At 36.0% G+C, this 16,941-nt stretch overlaps 1 protein-coding gene and 1 long non-coding RNA gene across 4 annotated transcripts in view; one reads left to right on the top strand and one right to left on the bottom strand.

The window, feature by feature from the left end:
- Window positions 1-3,439, bottom strand: part of LOC138146874 (uncharacterized) — a 10,420-nt gene extending 6,981 nt beyond the window's left edge. The window contains exon 1 of the long non-coding RNA XR_011164626.1: window positions 2,082-3,439. This is a non-coding gene — a long non-coding RNA (uncharacterized lncRNA). The remainder of the gene's footprint in view (window positions 1-2,081) is intronic.
- The window catches only part of COMMD1 (copper metabolism domain containing 1), a 274,646-nt gene that overhangs the window by 175,838 nt on the left and 81,867 nt on the right, over window positions 1-16,941 (top strand). The gene's annotated exons all lie outside the window — the stretch shown is intronic.

Here is a 16,941-nt window from a genome sequence, read left to right as displayed (position 1 = left end):
AGAGAGAGAGAGAGAGAGAGAGAGAGAGAGAGAGAGAGAGAGAGAGAGAGAGAGAGAGAGAGAGAGAGAGAGAGAGAGAGAGAGAGAGAGAGTTGGTAGATTATAGCAAGAAAGATCTAAATGAGGTCATATGATTGGATGATAAGAACTTCAAAAGTATAGAGATTTCTGGCTTTTGGTGGTAGAAGCCAAGGAGTGTTTGAAGGGCTTAGCTATTCTAACTTCCTAACCGGTGAAGGTATCTTCTATGATACAGTTGTCCAACTTTTCCTTAAACACTTCCAGTGATAGGGGCTCACCTCCTCATGAAGCAACCCATTCCTTTTCTGGTCATCCTTAATAGATAGAAAATTCTTATAATAAGTCTAAAATTTTCCTCCCTTTATTTTCACCCATTTGGTACTAATTCTTCTACCTGAAACTATGGATAATAAATCTAATCCTTCTTCTACATTATAACCCTTTAAGAGGAAAGGTATTATGTATTCTTCCAGTCTTTCCTAGGCTAAGCATCCTCAGTTTCTTCAACTAGTCAAGTGACATATTTTCTAGATCATTTGATATTTTGATCATCTTCTGGGCATACTCCAGTTTTTCAGTGCCTCTCTTAAAATGTGACAGCTAAAATTAGGATTGCACCCCAAATGTATTTTGACCACAGAATACCCAAGAGTCTGGGTAAACTGAACTAGTTTTAAGCTATTACCGATTTTAAAAAAGCACTTACACTTTTAGAGCACCCTGTATTGAACTTTTTTTCCCTGTCTTGTTCAAGCAAACTACACTTTTAAAAATATTAGCCTAATAACACATTAAGTTTCTTGGCATCCAGATCATTCACATTGAGCTTGCAGTCAACTGAAATGAAAGTCTTTTTCTCCTGAATAACTAGGCCTCCCTGAGTACATTGATATACTTGATTTTTTTAAACTTAAAAATAGAACATGGCATTTATCTATATTATATTTCATCTTCTTAGATTCATATTCTGTGATCTTGTGATTCATTGTCCTAGCCTGTCAAGATTTCTTTGGATCCTCATTCAATTATTTAACACATTAACTGTTTTTTTCATTTTAGTTATTCCCAGATTTTATAAGCATGTCTTCTAAATCTTCATCTAAAAGTTTTGTAAAAATAGCATCAGATCTACAATAGAGTCATGGACATGTCCTTAGAGATTCCAGTTAACAATCAGCACTCTTGGTATGAAGTTGTTTAACCATTTATAGATCCACCAGATAGCCTTTCTTTCCCTTTCCACCACTGTATTGGTTTCTTTAATATATTAACTAATTGTTCCTCACTGAGATAATTTGTGATTGTGTTGTTAGAATTTAGTTCCCAGATAATCCTATGTAAGAATTGCCATCATGGATCTGTATAGTATCATTGTGTCATATGTAAGTTGTTTCCCTTAAATACCCATTATTGATATTATCTATGAATTTATCTGAACTTTTTTGGGGGGCTGTTTATATATTCACCCTTTTCTTCTTCTTGGCTAACTATACCATAAGCTTATTATCTGTCTGAAGTAATATTTGCTTTTTACTAATTTCAAACTTCCTTTTTTTGGACTTTAAGAAATGTTACCTGGTTTTAGAATAAACTGCCTGAAGTTTTTATGACCTCTCACCATACATGTTGATCAATATTCTTCACAAAGAAGGGTAAAATACAGTTCTGGGTCTGAGGGGAAATGCATCATTTCTGTTATAAGCATAAAAAAAAGACTAGTGATTTTAATTGTTACTTTGCCTTGCAGGGAAAAAATTAATAGAGAATTTATTCAGTGAGGTGATTAGGAGTCATATCCTGAAGATTTTCATTAGCTATGATTAAGAAGGTTTTGGGGGGCTATTAGTTCTATTATTACAAGATAAAAATGAAAGCTATTTGAGAGAGCTGTTTGAGAGAGAGTTCCTTGTAAGGAGGCATACCTCTGCTAAGCAAAATGCTGAGGCAGCATACCAAGCACCAAGCACAGTTCTATGCACATGGTAGACAGTGCATATGTATTTCATGGTTTAATGAATGATCACATTAGAAAAATGGAATTTAGGTATTTTGTATCTTACCCCATGCTGCGGTGTGGCTTGTACTCCTGTTTTTATGGTAAATTCTCTGAAGGTTAGGATATATTTCCTATCGTTTGATTGCATAATGACAGAATGAAAACATCACACTGCTGAAATGCTTATGTAGGCTGGTATTTAGTGAGAAAGGAAACAGTGACTCAGGCTTCCTGACTCAGGCTTTTATTTCTATTTAGTTAGAAGGGAATTTCACTGAATCTTGCAGAGAATTCAGGGAACTGAAAACCAGCCAGTTAGTTCCCTCAAGACAGACCTATTTTAGATGAATACATGGAAATACTACTATCTATGCCCTTGAGTGCTATTCCCAGGTCAGTGAGTCAGAGGCAGTAGCCTTTTAAAATTTTTAAGCAAAAGAAATTATGTATGATTTCATGTCTGCTAAACTTGATATATCAGCTGAGTCATTTAGAGGTGGCTAGGTAATTCAGTGGAAAAAGCACTGGGCTTGGAGTCAGGAAGGCCTGGATTCAAATCCTGCTTCAGACACTCACTAGCAATATGAGTATGAGCAAATCGTTTACCTTTCTGGGCCTCAGTTTTGTTATCTGTAAAATGAGGTGGTTGGACTAAATAACCTTCCAGCTCTGAATCTACAGTCTTAGGATTTAATTCTACTTTATAGTTTCTGTTATAGAGAAGCTCGACTGTGTTTTCTATTAACAGCACTACCCATTGATTCTTGTTAAAGAGATAAGGAAATAGCACAGAGGAGTTTGGACTGTGGAACAAGCAGCAGGTAACTGATAAAGCTAAGAATAGAACTCCCGAGTAATCTTCAGCTAATGATTTATCAATTCAGTTAATTGGAAATCAGCTGATATTGCCCTCCCATTTAAGGTTACCTTCCATCTGCTTTGTATGTCTCTTGTTTGTATCTCACTACTTTCATGTGTATCTCCCTCGTTAGATTATAAGTTCCTTGAGGGCAGGGATAATTTTTGCCTTCCTTTGTATCCCCCAAACTTAGCACAAACAAACTTATATGTTTGTTAACTGACTGAATAGCATTCATGGTGTACCTATTAAGTAGGTAATAGGCAAAGTACAAGATTTACCTAAAAGGCTTGTATAGAAGAATGCCATGTTTAATGTTCTAGATTATTCTCCTGCTAGCAGGCTTTTACTTTCAAGCATAGCATTGTATTTTCCAAGAGAACATATAAATACGGGTTTTTTAACCTTTCTCTTTTTTATGAAGACTATTTGAACCAGAATGCTGAACAAAAATGTAAATTGTTTCTTAGAAATACCCATGTACCCATCTTAGAGATACCCAGGACTTCTATGTCCTTCATGCGTTTAATAATCAGAGTGATGAAAAGAAGAGAAAACTAGATGATCCCGATAACTGTCATTTTATAGGTAGAAATCTCCTTATTAAAGGAAGGACCTTTAGTATTTTCAATCTATTAATCAGTTATAAATTACATAGTAATTTAGTGGTTAGTTTTAGCTTGTGGTCCAAGTAAAGATAATTAAAGACCCTATTTTAATTTACCTTTTTGAAGATTTTTGTTTCTTGAGGGCATCAGTTACTTCCTTCTTATCAGAGTCCTTTTCTGAAACTTCATTGTGTGTGGCAGCAGGGTGACCTTCTTTTCAAAGATGTATATATGAGTCAGAGCAGTCATTGTGTCAGTACAGGATGCTGGTCTTCCTGAGTTGGCCTATAGGCTATTAAGACACTGTTGTCTACTGAAGTGATATTCTATCCTTTGTACCAATGTAACATCACCCGGAGGATACTGGCAGACTTTAAAAAGTAGTTTTTTTATGGCAGCAATTAATTTGAAATTATTGAAAACTGTGAAATTTCCCAGATTTGATCCAAGTTGATTCAGCCTGATCAAATGTGATGCAATTCTGGGCCCAACTGATTTTTCATCTTCTTTTTTTATGTCAGGTGTATATGTGGTAGTAGAATAATTGAATATTTAATATTATTTAATTTATTATTTTATTAATTTAAACTAAAATTTAACTGAGTTAATTAAATTAATTTAATATTTAATATCTGGAATAGACTGCCTGTCAGAATCTATATCATAATCTAGGCAATATTAATTCTTTGCCTGCTTTGTCTAGTATGAATGGCTAGGCTTTTTATGTCTTCTGAGTATATATTTTATGCAGAACTCAATTCAGTCAGAGCATTGTTGCCTAAAAGAGGGTCATCTTTATTGATAAGAAGTACTTCTACTCTTTGGACTTTAGGTGGGACATTCTCCACCAAACAGGCAAACCTTTCTCTTTATGGGAATACAGACTGGAGTAATAGAAAAGGAGCTAGACTAGGAGTCAGGAGAGACATGGGCTTGAATCCTGACGCTGGTGCTGCCTAGCTATCTCTGTGATTATATGAAAGACACTTCGTCTCTCCAAGCCTCAGTTTACTCATCTGTAAAACTGAAACAATAACACCAGTAATCTCTAACCTTCCTGGGTTAATGTGAGGATGAAATAAAGCAATGAATGTTACATGTTGTGTGAACCTTAAAACACTATGTAAATCTCATTTATTGTTATCACTCTAGTCACATCATGCATAGAATCCTACATGGTTTGGGTAATCATGCAATGGGCACAATAGGAGTTTATATCTCTAGGTCAGTTGTGTGATTAAAGTTGTGGTCTGTTTTGAAAAGTTGCCAGTAAAACCTTTCTTTTTTCCTTTTCATGTTTTCATCACTGATTCCACCTGTGTGAGATCATTCTCATAAACATCTTTTCCAAGGTGACAAAGGCATATGGTTCAGTAATCATTGAGTTCTTCTTGACTGTTTTTTAAAAATATTACCTTCTATAATTTTTCTTTATTCTTTTGGATTTTTCTCATTTTTGAAATACTGAAAATTGATCCTTGGGTGCCTTTAAAATTGTGTCACCTCAGATTAGGGTTTTCTTATATATTTGGCTGGATCCACTCATCTCCATGTGGTTGTTGTTCCGTTGTTTTAGTTTCTGATTCTTCATGATCCTATTTGGGGTTTTCTTGGCAAAGATATTGGAGTTGTTTGCCATTCCCTTCTCCAGTTCATTTTACAGATGGGGAAACTAAGACAAACAGGGTGATCTGACTTACCCAGGGTCACACAGCTAGCAGGTGTCTGAGGCCAAATTTAAAGTCAGGCCCTCCTGATTCCAGACCTGGTGCTCTATCCATCTCATACCTAGTTGCCCCAAGTGTCGTTGCTACTTTTTTACAGATGTGCTATGAACATTTGAACTGCACTAAGATGGTGGAATTCAAATTCTACTATTATATAGTATTATCCTTGATAAGAATTCATTATTTAAAATGTGAGCAGATCTGTCTCACTTTATACATATTTTTTTATTCTTCTTGCACTTTTGTCTACAAATGCTCTTGGGATGATCTGCCTCAGGTTAGTCTAACACCAAACTCTATGCAGGCTTGTTTTTCCTTTGCTAATTTTCTTGTTATTTTTTGCAGGGGGCAGTAGAGTAATTCTAGGTATAATTTTAAAAATAATTTTTATTGATTTTTTTCTTTACATCATCATGTTTTCTTAAGATTTCCCTTCCTTTTCCTCCTAGAGAGCCATCCCATATAACAAATAGTATTTTAAGAGGTAAAAAAAAAGAGGAAAAAGGATCAGTATTACTGATCAATACATCAAAAAAGCCTGAAAATATGTACAATATACAATACTTGTAGACTTCCTACCTCTTCCTGCTCATAATTTTTTGGTCAAAAATTATAGTTAGTGGTAAAACCAGAGCTCTAACATAGTTATTTTACTCTCTGGTGCACTAATCTAGGTCAATAATAGGTAGGCTGTAGCTACCATGCAGAGGTAATATAGTACCATGTGCAACAGTGTTTTTCTTTTTTGTTTTTTTTTTCATTCTGAGCTCCACATACTAAATATAATGAACATTACCACATATATATATATATATATATATAGTAAGACAAAAAAAATCAGGTTTATACATAAAATGGCAAATCTCAATAATTTCTAGCTTTTCTTTCTAAACACATGATAAATTCAACATCTCTGACTTTCAGAGTTGTCCTGATTGTCAGTAATTCCTTCTGTTCTCTTCCACACATTTAAAAATTCAAGAGCTAACTGTGGTATATAACTCTTTAAGGTTTGTAAAATACTTTACATATATTATCATATACTTAAATATGGTATCACATTTGGTCCTCATAACAACCTTCATGTTATATATATATATATGTGTGTGTACATATATACTTCATGTTACATAGATAGATAGATGCTATTATTACCTTCATTTTATAAGATGAAGAAACAGAAGATAAGATCGGTCAGTGACTTGCCCAGGGTAATAAAGTAGCTAAGACAGTATTTGAACCCAGGTCTTCACTACACCAAGCTACCTCTCACTGTTTTTCCTTTATTTTTTTTCTCTTTTGTTTTCTCTTACTTCTTTCTTCCTATTTTTCTGTTCCCTTTTTTGATATGCCTGCTAAGTGCATGACATGAATCTGAGAACCAGCCCAGTTAAGAGAGTCTCATCACAAGATTGCCTACAGGGTGATGGACTTTTTTTTTTTTTTTTTAGCCGTAGCAGATCTGAGAAACAGTCACAGAGGGGTTGTAATTTGTTCTGAAAAAATAGAATATTCACATTGGTTAAATTATAGATCCTCAAAGTGTTGAGTGATCATCTCTTCCTGGGATCTGCCTGGTATGCCAAACTGAACTCAACTCTTTCTCATTTTTATCACTGACTTGAGTGAAGCCATAGCTTTGTCAGATTTGCAGAAGACACCAAGCTGAGAAGGGCAGCTAACATAAGATAGGTTAGAATGATGAGCCAAATAAAATAAGATGATATTTAGTAAGGATACAAATAAATTTCCATGCTTGTGTTCAAAAATTCAACTTCACAAGTACTGGATAAAGTATAGCTAGATAAAATCACAGTGAATATCATCTATGGTATTAGTGTACTGTATGTTCAGTATGAGTCAGCAGTATGCCATGGGTACCAAAAAAAGCTAATGTTGGCTGCCTTGAGAGGCATAATGTCCAGGACATAGTCAACAGTGGTTGCTGTATACTTGCCCTAATCAGGCCACATTTCCAGTGATGTGTGAATTATGTGGAACAAGTAATAATTTTGATGTGGCTTCATTTCATGATATCATATGTTTTTCCTTAAATTGGACTGTTAGAGAATCTGACTTTGACCAGATAAAACCAGATCATAGAGCTAGTTTCCCCACCATCAGTTCATTCTCTGATTGTTGAATGCTAGATTTCAAATGTACTTCATTGTTCTCTTTTGTTGTGTTTTTATTTCTGTGGTTTTAAGGAATTGTTATAACTCCAAGAAAACATGCAAAAGTTGTCCTACCTTCCCTGTTATTGTAGAGGGCAACACTGTCCTCCCAGTCCCTCATGTTCACCACATAGGAGTCATCCTGGATTTCTCACTGTTTCTCACCCCCCACATCCAAGTTGTTGCCAAGGCCTGTTGGCTTTACCTTTGCAAATATGTCCCCTTCCCCCTTCTGACACTGCCACCACTCTAATGCAGGCTTTCATCACCACATGCCTGGATGACTGCAGTAAGCCTGCTGGTGGATCTCCCACCCTCAAGTCTTTCCCCACTCCAGTCCTCTGTTTAGTCACTGAGGTGATTTAATTAAAGTGTGTTTCATAGCGAATGGGATGAAAGTGTAGTTTCATAATGAATGAACGTTTATATGTCAAAATCTTGTGAACTCAGAGGCCAAATCACATAGAACAAAAGTACGTTTCATGTTAAAAAAATTTTTTTTAAAGATGCAAAATGGTCCATGTATAGAAGGAGCAGTTGAAAGAGTGGAGGTGTTTAGCTTAGGAAAAGGAGGCAGGAAATTCAATTAACTAATTCAACAAATATTCATTAAACATCTGCTGTTTGCCAAGTGCTATGCTAGGCGCTGAGGATACAAAGACATGTGAGGACGATCTGAAGGATTTGGGGGTTGTCATGTAGCGTAGTGGTTAGACGTGGTCTGCTTGGCCCCAGTAGTAGCAGAACCCAGTGAAAGTTGCCAAGAGACAGATTTAAACTCAGGTAAGGAGGAAAAACAAACAGCTACCTAACAATCAGAGCCATCCGTAGCAGGACATGACGTATGAGGAGATGATGGTTTCTCTCTCACCAGAAAATTTAGGCCAGCCTCTTGTCTGGTGTAACGTCGATGTGGCTCTTGTTCAGGTATAGGTCTCTGTACCAAAGTGGCTTCTGAGTCAGTTCCCTTAGGTGATTCTGTGAGTCCTTCTTCAGTGCTTAGACAATGCCAGGTATTCACTAAACTGAAGAATGGCCCGCTTGAGAAGGAAAGAGCTATTGGTCACACATCTTAGGCTAGTGGGGTGTTCGAATGAATCTGTACAGTATGAAAAATAGTACTACTTCCCTCCCCAACACACACATACACCTCACCTGAGTGAACGTCCTGGAATAGCTAGCTGCTTTGTTTTTAGCTTCTTTATCTTGATAGTGACCTCTCACTAATATGCCGAAGCATTATGGGAGTAATGATAGTAAGAATGAATAAAATATCTTAATGTGAATGGGAAGAAATGCTAAAAAAAAAAATACCTTCATTGTAAAATATTTAATGGGATAGTTTTGCATAATTTTTTTATTATGTAGACGTTTTTCCCTTCCAAAGAGATCTTTTTTAGAGAATAACCTAAAATCTGACTGACCAACACATAACTGTGATCTGAATCTTCCAAAGGCTCATTTGAGAAATCTGACATGTGAGGGAGACAGACTAATAAATAGGTTAACTATCCATTCCTTTTAGGTTCTTTAAGCTATTTATCACTGGATTAAATTTGCTTATCAGAAAACAACGTGCCTGGACCATATTATCTTTGCTCTCCACAAAAATGTTTTTCCTGAGTTAGAATTTAATATCATTCTGTCATAGTGCGTGTATATACAGATATATGCATGTATGTGTATTGTGTATATATGCATGTGTACATATACACATATATGGAATTGATATATGAAACTGCTGCTTAAAGAACATTGCTGGGTGTTTTTCAAAACTGTAATTGAAGATGTCCTTCATGTTATTAATTTCCCTTATGTAAGGCAGTGATTCCTCCTACATTTCAATGTAAAAAAAAATTTGTCTCTCCCAAGGAATTATGTGCTTCTTTTTATCAGAAATGAGCATGAACTCTATCATCCAACGCATTTCCATTTTTGCCTTACTTACTGGGAAACTCAATACCAAATTGAGTGTTCAATTACAATAATAATATTTCATATCAGGTGCCTAGTAATATCCTGGTTCCCTTCAGATGGCTTTTGTTCTTTTTAAGATTTTTGATTGATCTACTTTATATGTGTGTTAAATTTGTAAATAACAAGTCCTTTTTGGGATATAAATGCACACATGCATAAGTTTGTGTATATTTACATGTATATGCATTTATATGCATACATAATCCATTATGAGCCTGTCAAATACATTTAAGCCAGTTGTTTAGTTATCCATTTACAAATGACTGTCTTTCTCAATTTATTCAAATTACTGAGCGTAACAATTTCATTTTTAAATAAGGAACTTTCAAAAGAAGTAATAAAATGACTTTTGGAGAATTATGGCCATTAAAGATATATAACTTTGTGTGGTTCCTAGTTCATTCTCTGTGGCTATGGAGTTAGAGGACCTCAAGTCAGACCTGGGCTCTACTACTTACGTTTGTGACCTTTTCCAGTCGTGTTTGACTCTCTGTGATCCCATTTGGGATTTTCTTGGTAAAGATACTGGAATGATTTGCCATTTTCTTCTCTAGCTCATTTTATAGGTAAGGAAACTGAGAAAAACAGGGTTAAGTGACTTGCCCAGGGTCACACAACTAGTAAGAGGAGTCTTCCAGACTCAGGACCCAGCGCTCTATCCACTGCACCATGTAGCTGTCCATGTGACCTTAGACTTATCATTTAACCTCTCCTGCCTTCATTTTACTTTTCTGAAAAATAAAGCGTTTGAATTGTTAATCTTGAAGGTCTATTCCAGCTCCAAATCTTGTCAACTTAATAACCAAGAAAATCTGTGCCCTTCAAACAGAACTCTGATGAGAAGAGGCGAGGAAAGAAATCATTTCCTCTTCCTTTCTATGTAACAGAATCATTGTACATCTAGACACAACCCTGCACTTAGCTCTAACCAGCTTTCTAATTTGTTTATAGACTAAGGAAAATTACAAGATATATAGACTAAATTACAAGATAGTCATCACCAATATTTCTATCTGTTTGAGAGCACATTAATCATCTTGATACTTTATTCCTGAGATGGGAAACCTAGTTAGAACATGCTTTGAACAGTAGCAGTAGCATTCTGCTTGGTAGTTGTATTTTGCATCATTCAAGGCAAGTTTAGCCAGGCACATTTAGCTGTGCTAATTTATCAGCATGGTTACAAGGGAGAGGGCAGGTGTAGGTGGCATGGAGAGGAGGAAGCTAAAGCTAGGGACAAGCAGTGATCCTGGGTTCCTTCAATAGGCAGCCTGTCCCCAGACTGATGTTGCCATTTGGCAGAGATGGCTTTCTGTGTCTGGCATCAGTAAAGGGGCACAACAGAAGCTGTTATGTTGAGTTTGTTTTTTCTTCCTCAAAAAGAGTTTCCATATTATTACCCATGCAGATAGGTTTCAGCATGCTGTTTCTCTGCCCAGGCCGTGGAGGCAGCCAGGGATAAACATGTTTTCTTTTGCAGGGACAGCTTTATTTTCCTACTTTCACTGGCTTTACTGAGTGAGTCCTACTGCTTTGCCAGTCCGCCAGCACATCTCTTCCTCATTTATACAAGATATTAGCGATATTTTTGCTTGTTTGGCAGTCCCTGAGTAGCAGAAGAAAGACTGTCTTTTTGGCCTGGGTGTTTTGACAGATTTTTCTTCTGATTCCTAACTTATTGTTTTTCTGTGTATTAAGCTTGTCAATGATTAACTCTGTGTTTTTCCTCTGATTGGGAGAGTGATATGTCCTGCCTTCCTCAGCTGCTGTTAGCTAATGTACACTTGCTGAGAACCAGATTCTATGACTTGTCCAGGATGTTTAGTGTTGGCTGACCTAGAGAGGAAATGCATTTTTATCAGCCTAAAAATAATGCTCTCCAAAAAACAACCAAACAAGTAATGCTCCTGCACGGGAGCCTGTTATTCAAAATTATAATATCAATAATATCAGGACTAGGTTGTCATGACACAATTCAAGCAATCACCATTTAGTCTCATTTTAAATGTCCTATTCTTGATGCATTTAAAAAGCATTACCAATTTGAAAAGAGTTCATTTTAATATATTTCTGTGCATATAAAATGAATTTGAGTTATATTAAATGAATAGATTTGAAAAAAGGTTCAGATTTATTTGAATATCTTCAGATTGTCCACAGATTCCTTTAAATGTTACTTTGTAATACCATCACTGGTACTGCATGTCATGCTCCAGAATCAGTATTCTTACAGTTAAATCAACATTTACATCTGTATGAAACATCTTGTACTCACTCCTGTGGCAAACACCAATGTGAGTAACATACTGTCTCTCAAGGAGTTTGCAATCTAATAGTAATAATTCACATTTCTGTAGGCTTTCAGGTTTAATGAGTGCTTTTCTCACAAGTGCTTATAGATAGTGCAGTCCTTTTTATTTCCATTTTATAGCTGAGGAAACTGAAAGTCAAGAGGTTGAATAACTTGCCCAATGTCACAAGACTAGTAATTTTCAGAGCTAGAACTTAAAACCAAGTTTTCTGATATAAGGTATCTACCATGCACATGAAACCACCTTATTCATACTTTCTTTGCCTCTCTCAAATTGTCCCTTACCCTTCAACTATGTTAGCACTTGAACTCTGTTGAATTTTTAAAATGAATTTTAAAATTGTGAGTGTTGCATTAAAAGGAAGGGGAGGGGAGCAGGCAAGAGGTCAACCGTGTTTTTACTTAGAATACCTATTAGTCTGGTAACCAGAGTATGGTCACACCAAGTCCAAACACTTTCATTTGGCTTTCAAGACTGACCATCTTTTATTGACACCCTGCATATTCATCTCTATTACCTGCCTCTTTCTAATTCAATACTTTAATACTTTCTAATATTATAATAGGCAAATCTCTTCAATCTCCACATAACTCATACTCATTTCCACCTTCTTGCAGTTACTCTTGTTGTTCTCCTTTGGGGTGGGGTGTGAGGTGAGGAGGGAGTGACTTCTACCTATTCTTTACAACTCAGCCCAAGCCCCACCTCTTCAGAAAACAATCCAATGCTGACTGATCTTTTTTTCTTCCTGGATTCCTCCTAAATTTCCAGACAGTACCAAACAATTTGGTATTTATAATTACGGTAGTAGTTTATTGTTCATTGTTTCAAGAGCTTCCCCATCATAAATTCTTTGAGAGAAACTTATTTTGTTGTTTATCAAACAAAACTTAGCTTAACTAATAGCTTATACTCTAAGGCTGATACATACTCACCGATAGTTATTAGCTGACTAAGTAATTGGTTGAACTTTTCTAAATGAGCTAAAAGCAGAAGGTTCACACTACTCACATTTACCAATCTACATCTTTTTTTGTGTGTGTTGCGCAGTGCTGTTAAAAACTGTTTGGATGACCTCTGTGGTTCTCCCATCCCATCCTGATTTTGAAGAGTCAGGTTACATGTTCTCTTCTGTAGTGAAGCCTATCATCAAGTAGGTAGCTCCTCTAATTACTTTCAAGAAGAAAATTTATGAGAACAGTACCTTCATTAAGTTCTACCAGTTCTATATACTGACAGCATCCTTGCTAGCTTGCCATCTGTGCCCCATGTCTCCTCTCCCCAAAGACCCTGCAGAATAAGTGTCATTAGATCTACAATGATAATGACCTCAGAGGTTTGGAAGGAAGATCTAGGTAAACCTTATATTCTAGGAGGCAAGCCACACTATGATCTATTTATGAATTGTATCACTTAGTTCTCAGAAACAGTCATTCTTCAAGCATTTATTATACTTCCTATGTTTCTGTCCTCCATGTGCTCCTACCTGGTAACAGCCTGTTTTCCCTTACCTAGTCTTGCTGGAGCTTGCAGGTACAATTATATTGGGAGTAGAAATGCATACAGATCCAGGCAAATCCTGTTGAGGTCCATAAAAGGTGGATTGTGATTCTCAATTTGTTATAGACAAGAAAGCATAGTGAAAAGAGTGCCAAACTAGGCTCTAGGGGGTCTTCATGCTAGTCCTGGCTCTACCTCTTGAGTTGATAGTCTCATAGGGGACCATAGGGTCATATATTTAAAGTGAGAGCAGAACAATGTGCACAAAATAGTTAAATAACCCTTCGAGGCAGTGTTTAATGAAGTGCCCAAATGAGTACTACAGACCATAAATTCTGCAGAATTTCAGAACAGTCTCAGTTTAGAGTAGGTTGAAATAGTTGAAGAAGGCTTCATGGAGGAGGTGACATTTAGGAAGAAATGTGAAGGACAGTTGTAATTTGCAGACTGAGAGGAGGGATATTTCAGATGGATGGCAGAGAGCAGGAGCAAAAGCAGAAGGAAAGAGTATAAGCATGGTCTTAGGAAAGGGAGGCGATGGCCTGGTTGGAGGATTTCCACTGGAGAATAGTGAGAAATGAGGTTGGTTGGATAAGATAGGCTCAGATATAGGGGAAGTTTGAAAGAAATTAGAAATCTAGGCGCTCAAAGGCCTGTACAAAGAAGTTGAATTTTACCTAGAATATAGTAGAATCTCACTGAAGGCTTTTGAATAGGGGATCAACAGGATGAAGTTTTAATTTAGGAAGCTTAAACACATGGCATTGTGCTAGAGAGATTGAAGATGGGAGACACTGGAGGCAGGGACACCATTTAAAAGACTATCAAATAGATTTCCCATCATTTGGGGAATAATGGCTAAATAAACTGTGGTACATGGATGTAATGGAATACTACTGTGCTATAAGTAAATTATATGTATGATGAATAGAGAGAAGCATGGAAAGATAATATACTAGCGGATGCAGAGTGAAGTAACCAGACCGAAGGAAATAATATACACAGTTAACTACAGCAATTTAAATGGAAAGGACAGCACACAAAAGAATTAAAAGCAAATGTAACAACATTATAAAAGTGGGATTCAAATGAAGAGATATGAAAGGACAACCCCCAACCTACCCCTTTGTGGGAGTGAGAGGTCCACAGGTGTTACACATGTTTTCAGACTTTCTCAATGTATTGATTAGTTATGCTGACTTTTCCCCCACTCTCTAAAAAATTATACTATTTGTCATATAGGATAACTGTTAGGGAGGGGAAGGAAGAAGGATTTATGGGAACCCGTGATGCTATAAGAACTAGAAAATATCAAAAAAATTTAAAGACTATTAAAGTAATCCAGGTAAGGACCTAGATTAGGGTGGTAGCATTAAGAATGAGGAAAAAAGAGAAGGATGTAAGTGACCTTACAAAGAAATGCTGAAAGGACTTGGTACCTGATGCTTTTAACCTTATATTTACATAACACTTAGTTCATAAAGTTATTTCATATGCTTAATATAATTATGGGGCAAAGAAGTATAGGATATTAAAGAGCTATGAACATGGCAGAAGACCCAAGAAGAGGAAAAACTAAAAGCCAAGCATTAGATAAAATTAAAGAGGACCAGAAATGGAAACAATAGCATCATCAGAATATTTTGCAGAACACACAGACAGAAAAGAAATAGAAAAAGTGTTCAGGAAACAGATAACAGACTTAATGCAGAGGCATATGATATAGTAGTGATAAGGTAATCAATCATCTAGGCATCTGTTTAAGCTCCCTCTTTGCCAAAAACAGAGTAGCCAATAATTATTGATTTGCTTTAATAAAAACTTCATTTTTCAAAAGGCAGAGGAACCAACAAGGAAAATTCTATTCTGTATATGATTCTCTCCAAAAAAGAAAAACAAATTTCTGGGATAGAAATAATGAGAACCTTTGGAGGGAAGTGATAACTCCAACTTAAATTTTGTGATAGAAAAGAAAAGGAAAAATGGTTAGATTGGAGAGAGTAGATTTCATACAGTCCAGTGAAAAGCTAGGAAGGATGATGTGGCATATAGGATAAGTCAGCCTTAGAGGGATGGGAATCAATCAGTAATTTAATAAATAAGCACATACTATATACTATGCCAGGCATTCTGTTAGGCACTCATGACAGGAAGACAAATAATGAAACCATCCCTGCCTTTAACTAGTTTATATTCTTTTAGAAAACCCCTGAGGATGAAATTCAGAAGACATAATTAGAGAGAGTTTCAGTGAAGAGGAAGAAAGTAGTACACTGTCTCTAAAGATGGATGTGGATGCACAGGAAACTCACAGACCAACTTAGATTTTAAAACATATGGAAGATGAAAATAAAAGCATGATATGATAATAGTGTCAGGATCACCAAAGCTCAGAATGAACTGACAAGGAAAGCTAGAAACAACAAAGAGGTTATTTTTGTTATCATTTTTAGCTAAATTGGGGAGAAGAGAAGGGAAATGAAAGGATGTGAAGAACTGCTGCCTAAGCTGGATGAAATGATGATAATGGAAAACAGAGAAAGAAAGGCAATTCAGTTTTCATTTTGCTTTTGTTTTCTCTGACAAGGACCAGAAAAGAAAGAACAAAAGTGTTAAATAGACAATTGGTGCTCAGTATAAACAGGGCAATAGTAAGACAGCATTTGTGTCTATTTTTGAAAAAGATTTTTCACTTACCTTGCAACTTTTACATATCAATTAATTTCAGTGCTCAAAATGTCATAATTTTCCATTCTTTCCCTGTGTGTTTATCTTTCTTTATTATTCCAATTTACTTTTCTTTTTATATGATCTTACTATATACTTTCTCTAGTTCTGCTTTTTTTTTTAACTTTGTGTTATTTAATAAAGTTCCTTCTGGATATCTTTGTTTTCCTTGTATTTGTACATTTTTACACCACTATACTATGCATTATAGTATACATTACTTGGATAATTTGATGTATCTGTGATCCTATTGACATGAATGAGCTCTTCAAGAACAAAACCTATCTACAATTCTCATTCTGAGCTCCTTTTGCTCATATTCACCCATAAATATTTTACATGAGGTCCACTCAACATACTGGGGGCTTTCCTCTGCATCTCTTGACATTGTGAAGATACCAGTGAAGCATAAGGCTGTCTATACTTTTGTCTTTACTCTTACTACATAACTGTCCCATCTTCTTTTCCCATCATACTTCTACTTGATGACATTATGTTGTTTGTTGCTGATATGCTATAACTAACATTTATCTCACACCTCTACATTGACCTTTAGAGACTGTGAAATTATGATTTGCAGATATAAATCATCATCAGAAGAATACTGAAGCTCAAAAGATAACCCTTTTTCTCAGGGAGAAGATTGGGGTTATTAAACCCATTGCACAGTTTCTCAAATGCAATACTGCATTCTTTCTTCCTTTAAGGCCTGTCCATTGACTGTCCACCATATCTATTCAAGATAAATCTGATCATCAACCAGCTTTATGAGTCATCCATCCATCAGTATAGTCTAGACTCTAGATAATGCACGTTCTTCATCCACTTGATTTTTTTCTGTGTGTATAGTTAGACTGAACTCTTCCAAGAAATTAATGATCTCATCTAGGAGACTGTAACATTCTAGGGCTTGATACAATCAGCATAATGTCATCCTCAAATAGGAGCATATGGAGAACCTTGTTACCACAGGAATCCCTCTTCCATTTGAAATTGTTTCTAGGCTAAGACATTGGCAAATAACTTTGGTGTCCATGAGT

The sequence above is a fragment of the Petaurus breviceps genome, unplaced genomic scaffold (assembly GCF_028583685.1).
Source record: "Petaurus breviceps papuanus isolate PSGF00001 unplaced genomic scaffold, PetGlider_PUasm1.0 90775, whole genome shotgun sequence".
Classification (NCBI taxonomy): domain Eukaryota; kingdom Metazoa; phylum Chordata; class Mammalia; order Diprotodontia; family Petauridae; genus Petaurus; species Petaurus breviceps.
The sequence above is the reverse complement of the archived record's forward strand: the minus strand, read 5'-3'. Positions and strand labels throughout refer to the sequence as shown.